Raw genomic sequence first — 6,926 nt, 5'->3', positions numbered from 1 at the left:
CTTAGGAAAGACTTCCATAATTAGGAGAGTCTTGAAAAAGGAAAATACCCTAAACCCTAGCTTAGATTTCAAGCTACCTTATTTATTATAGATAAAGGGTTCATGAGTGCTACACGTTTTCATCCCCTTTGGAAAATTGGTGTAAGCTGCTCCTAAGGTTGTTTTCCATGTTTTCTGTTCTTCGTGAACAAGAGTGAGATAAAAGTCTTTGTTTTGGGGATCACAAAGTCAAGTTGGGTTTAATCTTCGTGATTGATTATACAACTTGTAATCTAGGTTTTTCACCTCTTGTCTATTCTAAGGTTTTCTCTTCTGATTTAAAATCATTCAAGAGTTATTGATCATAAACCATAGAGGTTTTGATAGATTTCAGTTTCCGATCGTATACCAACACTTGTTAGTCGAAACCGGAAGCTAGAAAGAAAACTTCGATTAAGGTATCTCGTAAAAATCCTTAAGAAGTTTTAAACAAGATATCTCTAGATTTATTCTAGTTGTTCTTGTTGTAGAATTATTAGGGTTTTCTTACCTTGGAAATTGATCTTTGGAATCACCCAAATTCACTTACGGAAATCAGGTTCACGGACTCCTTGTGTGTACATATACTTATTGTAAGTTAAAACCCTAATCTACAAGTTTGTTTTGATATTACTTTTACCTGGTAATTATTTTTCTCAAAACAAACACAAGATTTCCAAAAACTTGATTTACATCTAAAGGGAAATCAAATCGGTATTTTGTGCAAACAAAAATCGAATCGTATCAATCGTGTTCTTGTATCTTATAAAGAGAGCCTTGGGTTCTGCTAGAAGATTTACAAGGAGAATTCCTAAAGACAATTGGCGTTGTGCTAGGAGTTTTCTTGAGTGCTTAAATACAGCTGAAGCAGGTATTAAATCTAGTCCGAATAGGTAGTAGGAATTTGGTGTAACAGCTTATAATCAGTGTGTGTTTATTCTGGACTAGGTCCCGGGGGTTTTCTGCATTTGTGGTTTCCTCGTTAACCAAATTTCTGGTGTCTGTGTTATTTCGTTTCCGCATTATATTTGTTTATATAATTGAGATATCACAGGTTGTACGTAAGTTCAATCAATTGTGAATCCGACCTTTGGGTTTTTGATTAAATTGATTGATACTTGGATATTGGTTTTTGATATCGTCCAAGTTATTTCTTATATTCAATCGGGCTCGCAAATTCCAATTTGTTTGATTGCGGATTGAATTGAGAAATTGAGATATAACTCTTTGATATGCTTTTCTTAAGATTGAGTCTGACTTTCTAGTTGATTCTCCTGAAAGTATATTGGAGTTAGTCCATACAGATTGCCAAACGAATTATTGGGTGTGGTTGTTATACCCCCGCTTTTTCACACGGAACTCCATCGTTTGAACGAAAACCCAAGTTTTTCAATATTTTCTCAAATATGGCTCAAACCATGGAAAAGCCAAAAAGTCAAACGGTCACTCGACCGACTAAGCTTCTGATAAGCACGTAGGTGCTATATATTTTACCCATATTTATATTAGCTAAGACTCGATATTTTGACTAATAACACAATTTCAGTGCTTTTGTAGAAATTACAAGTGGATTCGATCCTCAGATCAAAAATGGCTAAATAGAAGCAATATGGCATTTGCGGCATATATGCTACTCCCTGTGTCAAGAAGACGAAGCTTAATGGACTGTGGGCCACCAAGTTAACCATTTAAGCTAGCCCACCCACACATACATTTCACGGCCAGAAGGTGGTGATGTTTTGAGAACAGAACGGGGACCTGAGCAGCTGCCGTCACCACCATTTTCAATGGTGCGAAGATTAATTTGTTGACAAGAAAACAGGGCAAGGAAGGAGTTGGAGACTTCAGATGAATTGGAAAACCAATCAACATCAAGGTTAAAGATGTCCCTGGATTTAATAGCATCTATTGTTCTAATGGCTGAAATTCGACAATGGGTTTTGTTCTTGCTATCCTGATTTTGAGAAATTGATTCATTGAATCAATTAGGTGAAGAAAGGCGTGAATGAGGATGGTTTGTTGTGGACTGAAATGGGTCTAATTTGATCTCAAATGATTTGAGATGCAGTCAATTGAATGAAGGCTTGAGTAGTTGAATTGACGGTGTATGAACCTGATTGCAGCAGCGGTTATTCTTTAAGTAATTACATGGGTATGGCAGGTCCGTTGCAGGAAGCGTTTTTGTACAGGAAAGAACAGCAACAATGGCGGCTGTTGGTACTGAATTTAAGGGATTTCTGGTGGTTGTTTTTGAGAGATTGAGAATGGATACTAGATGATGCTGCTACTGCAATTAATTGCTCGAATGAATGGCATGAAGTTTTATTATTTTAGGGTCCTGGTATGCTTGAGAAATTCGTGGTCTTGTGAATTCGAAATTGCAGGTACAACTAAGATATAAGAGGAGCTTCATACAACCAGCTGGAGGCTACCTCTTTACATACTGAAGTTGCACTGCAGTTTCTCGCAGAATTGCCTGAAAGAAGAATTTACAATGGGCCAGAAATAGAAAGTGGTGATGTGGTGCTCACTGGTTGCATTCGATGGAGGCCATTAGCTGACGCAGTAGATGATGGAGGAGTTGTGTTAACTGAACTCGTTTCGTTGTGTATGCGGTGTTGGTTCGAATGAAGATGGATTTGGCCTGAAATGATCTTGATGCGATCGTGGTTAATGGAAATGGCTACAACAATGTAGTTGTTTGGAGAGATTTGTGGCTGTTAATGCGAACGGATAAGAAGGCTTGTTTACTGTGATGGAGCTGCACTATAGAGTCGTTGTTGCTTACTCGACTGTACGTACAACAATGATATTTAGGAGTTCGATTCATTGAAGCATATGGACTGAATAAGAAGAACTGATGGGGGAAACAATGGAATTACGATGGTCGTGAATTGTGGCCGACAGTGCAGCTGGAGTTCGTACCTTGTGGGTCGATGAAGCAAACAAAAGAACTTTTGTTGCCCGCTGAATGGAGAGTTGGATGTGACTGAGAAGGTGGTAGTAGCGAGAATGGAGATGGCATCGAACTGCCGATACTCTAATGGCAGATGGCTGCAGAAGAAGAAATCTGTGTTGATGAACGAGAACAAAGAGAGTTGGTTTATCCGTCTTGAGCTTGGCAGTAAGGATGGATTGGTTAGACCTTTTGTGTTTGGCAGTAAGGATGCAGGAGTTGGTTTATCTGTCTTGAGCTTGGCAGTAAGGATGCAGGATTGGTTAGACAACAGTTGAGGAACAAAGGGTTTATATGAAAGTTCTCGATGGAGAAATAGTCACAGCAACAGGGGATGAAGAAACGGAGACCTGGCCGGACGATGAAGGAAATTCGATGGAGTGCTGCGCAGTTGATGGATATCAGTCGATGGCAGGCAAGTAATTGCCGTGTACACAGCCAAGTTGGTGGCGCTGTTAACATGGTGAAGTTGGAGGTTAAAAAGAGCTTTTGATTCCAGGGACGTTTAAAAAGAATGGAAGTTTTTGCTCGATTTGATTTGGGTTTGGCAGAGACTACACATGGAGCTGTTGCCGGTGAATTATAACTGGAGTTGAGAGAAGATCGGAGTTGTACTGCTGGTGATGATGGCGATAGTTTGGATTATTGATGCTGTAGCCGGACTTGGATTATTGATGTGTTGGTTGGATGATATGCTGGTTTGCTGGGGGCTGAATATGGAAAGTGGTGTCATGGCCAGAGTTCAGGAAATCAGTGCGATATTGGACTGGGCCTAAGCATTTTACTAGGTCTTAGTCAGATTTGTTTGCAAGACTGTAAGAAGAAAATGAACACAGAGAAGGAAAAAAAGACCGGTTTTGGAGGCCAGCCATAGAGCCGAAGGGGAGAAGAACGGTGTTGCGGCCGTGAATTGAGAAGAGGCGACGACGGTGAACTGCTCATAAGGAGGGGAGGAAGACTGGTTTTATCGTGGTGACGGCACGATTATTATTGGTTTATCTTTCTTATCTCTTGATTCTTATTTCTATGGGTTTTGAGAAATTCATTTTAATGTATTGCTAGATTTCTTTGTAACTAAGGTTTATTATTGAAACCACTTTGGGTATTAGGCAACTCTAAATTGAATGATTTTGCAATAGACCATTATGATTTGAGTAGATTGATTTTTGAATATTGTTTATCGATTTATTGAAAACGAGTTGTTGCTTCACCGGTTTTGTAAACCTTTGTGCTTAATTGTTAGGGTTACAAATTTATTCGTCTACTTATTTGATATTCTATGCTTGGGAAAATCATTTGATAGGGTATGCTTAGAATAGCAGGGTATTATTTGTGAACCTATATTTAATTTCGTATAACTTTCTCGCTAACACAATTTGATGCTGCATGCTTTGGTTTAATCTTTTGATGTGCCATGCTTAGGGTGTCCCAGTGATATTTGCGATTCTATACTTATAATAGGTGATGTCGATAGAAGGACGATAAATAACTCATGGATTATTTTTCATTTCAGTAATTGAATAGAAGTTGTGGTGGATGCTATAAACCCTGGTTACCGACTTTACCTGTTGAATATATTTTATTTGTTTGATTTATTTTCTTTGTTTTTATAATTCTAAAAATCCAAAAACATCATTGCTGGTTAATTGAGAATATTGATTACTGGTATTTCCACCGCTCCTCGTGGGAACGACTCGTACTTGCCTCTGTCTACTAGCTAGACACCGTGCGATTGCGGTTATCACATATAGGGTTCTTCCGGAATCCTATCAGCTTCCCACGTCAAAAATTAAAATATCATTATTTTAATATTCTCAAATTATTTTTCGCATGAGCAAAGTTCTTCTTGCTCATCCAAGCAAAATTGAGAGTTTCAGTCAAAATCAAACTCTTCTGAAAATCCAAAATATTGCTCGAACGATCGTCAGAAAATACCAAAACTCTAAGGACTGAGACACGGACACCGTGGTGGCACGGGCATGCTGCCTACACCGTCCAAGGAGGCTTGCAAGGAGCTGGTCCCACATATATTCACAATTTTAACCTAATTTGCTAGCAATCACTCATATTGGGTCCAAACTCTCTTCAACCGACCTGGGACTCGCTCAAACGACTGGAAGCTGGTCCCATGACCACCGAGGGTTCCCATTCCCTCTTGGTCGGTCCCTCACCTCTCCGTAATTAGGTTCTACTACTAACGCTCGCTCGAAAACTATTCTAATAAATGATTAACACTAGCATTTGATCATTCTTTCACCAGCCGGTCAGCAAAGGACCCTGGAGCACGCTCACTTGAGCACTTGGGAGCCACATGGTCGTCCATTATCCCATGTGGTCGGTCCCTCCTTTACTCAATATCCTATTTTCATTAATTCATCAATTGACGAACAATTGATCGAAAATTAGGTTTTCGAATAAACGCTCGCTGAGTCTCAATTATGAGCAGTTCAAACATTAATAATTTATGATTCATCTCGCAATCAATATCTAAATTAATTATATAATATTTGGCCCTGCCAATATTTTTATTAATTATTATTTGGTCACATTACCAATAATCCATCGAATGAGCAATACTTGCTTATCTGCTCGAATATTGATCCAACTATCAATATTCAGTAATTCATTGAACGAGAAATACTCTCTCAATTGTTCATATATTGATCCAGTTATCAATATTCAGTAATTCATCGGGTGAGCAATACTTGTTCAAACGCTCGATTCGCAGTAATTTATCAATTGTTAGAGTAATATTTACTCATACTATCACATTCATTTGAGAACTGTGTCCTAGAAGACGCTCGATCCATGAATGCTCCACTGAACAAATTTAGACCCATTGTCTAATAAAATCAAACGACTGACTAGTGAAATCCACGTTCGTGAGACATCAATCATGTCACATGGGGGATATCCATTAGGGTTTTGGTCTGGTGGTCTACAGCACGTGTGTTCATCCACGATAAGAAATGTGAGTAAGTCGTGCAAGCAGTTGAGGGAGTTAGAAAAGTAGTGGGTGGACAATCAACCAACCCTCTCACGTATGAGGAACTGGTGAAACCACGATTTCCCACTTTCCCACTCTTTCACTCGAGCATCCGTCACACTTACTGGAGATAAATGTGTTTACACTTTTCGGCAGTATAAATAAGTCTCTGAGTCCATGATTGAAAGGAAGTAAACAGTAGGAAAAACACACAGAAACACAGAAAATCCACGAGATATTGAACAGAAAATCCATCGTCTAACCAAGAATCGTGTGGCCAACACTCTTTCAAACACTCAAACTTATTCATCACTTGCACCCACAACACATTCACAAATTACCATTGATCTCATACACTTCTCAGCTTCCCTCCTACAGATCAACCCTCTTCCCTCTTTGTGACCGAATTGACTCTGGAACGGCCATTGACTTGGTTTAGGCTGGAGTCCTACAGATTGATCTCTCGAACTAAAAATCACTCACATACAGTGCATCTGTTTGAGGTTAAGCAGTTTGATCGGTTAAGGAGTCTTCAATCGCTTGATTGTCTCTTCGTTCCCTAGAAAACCAGCGAACCGTTTTTCCCCATCAACATCAATCTATAGACTTTTCTATGTGAGAAATATTTGTTTATCAAGTCTTCGACTTTGGGTCCTAGCAACTCTTGGTTGTGGGTGAGATCAACTAAGGGAATCAAGTGCCTAGTATCCTGCTGGGATCAGAGACGTAAGGAACACAAATGTACCTTCAACCAGTGTGAGATTGATTAGGGTTCAACTACTGTCTAGTCCGAAGTTATTGGTAGTAGGCTAGAGTCTGTAGCGGCTTAATAAAGTTTGGTGTTCAAACTGGACTAGGTCCCGGAGTTTTTCTGCATTTTCGGTTTTCCTCATTAACAAAATTCTGGTGTCGGTGTTATTTCTTTTTCGCATTATATTTTATTATATAATTGAAATATCACAGGTT

General features: G+C 39.2%; 1 long non-coding RNA gene across 1 annotated transcript; it reads left to right on the top strand.

Annotated features, from left to right (window-relative positions):
- Window positions 1-1,759: 1,759 nt before the first annotated feature.
- Window positions 1,760-2,888, top strand: LOC113287185. Its single transcript, XR_003329807.1, has 2 exons — window positions 1,760-1,894; window positions 2,008-2,888. It is a non-coding gene; the product is annotated as an uncharacterized LOC113287185 (long non-coding RNA).
- The last annotated feature ends 4,038 nt before the right edge of the window (window positions 2,889-6,926 follow it).

This window comes from Papaver somniferum, chromosome 6, assembly GCF_003573695.1.
Source record: "Papaver somniferum cultivar HN1 chromosome 6, ASM357369v1, whole genome shotgun sequence".
Classification (NCBI taxonomy): domain Eukaryota; kingdom Viridiplantae; phylum Streptophyta; class Magnoliopsida; order Ranunculales; family Papaveraceae; genus Papaver; species Papaver somniferum.
This window is presented reverse-complemented; position numbering and strand designations above follow the sequence as displayed.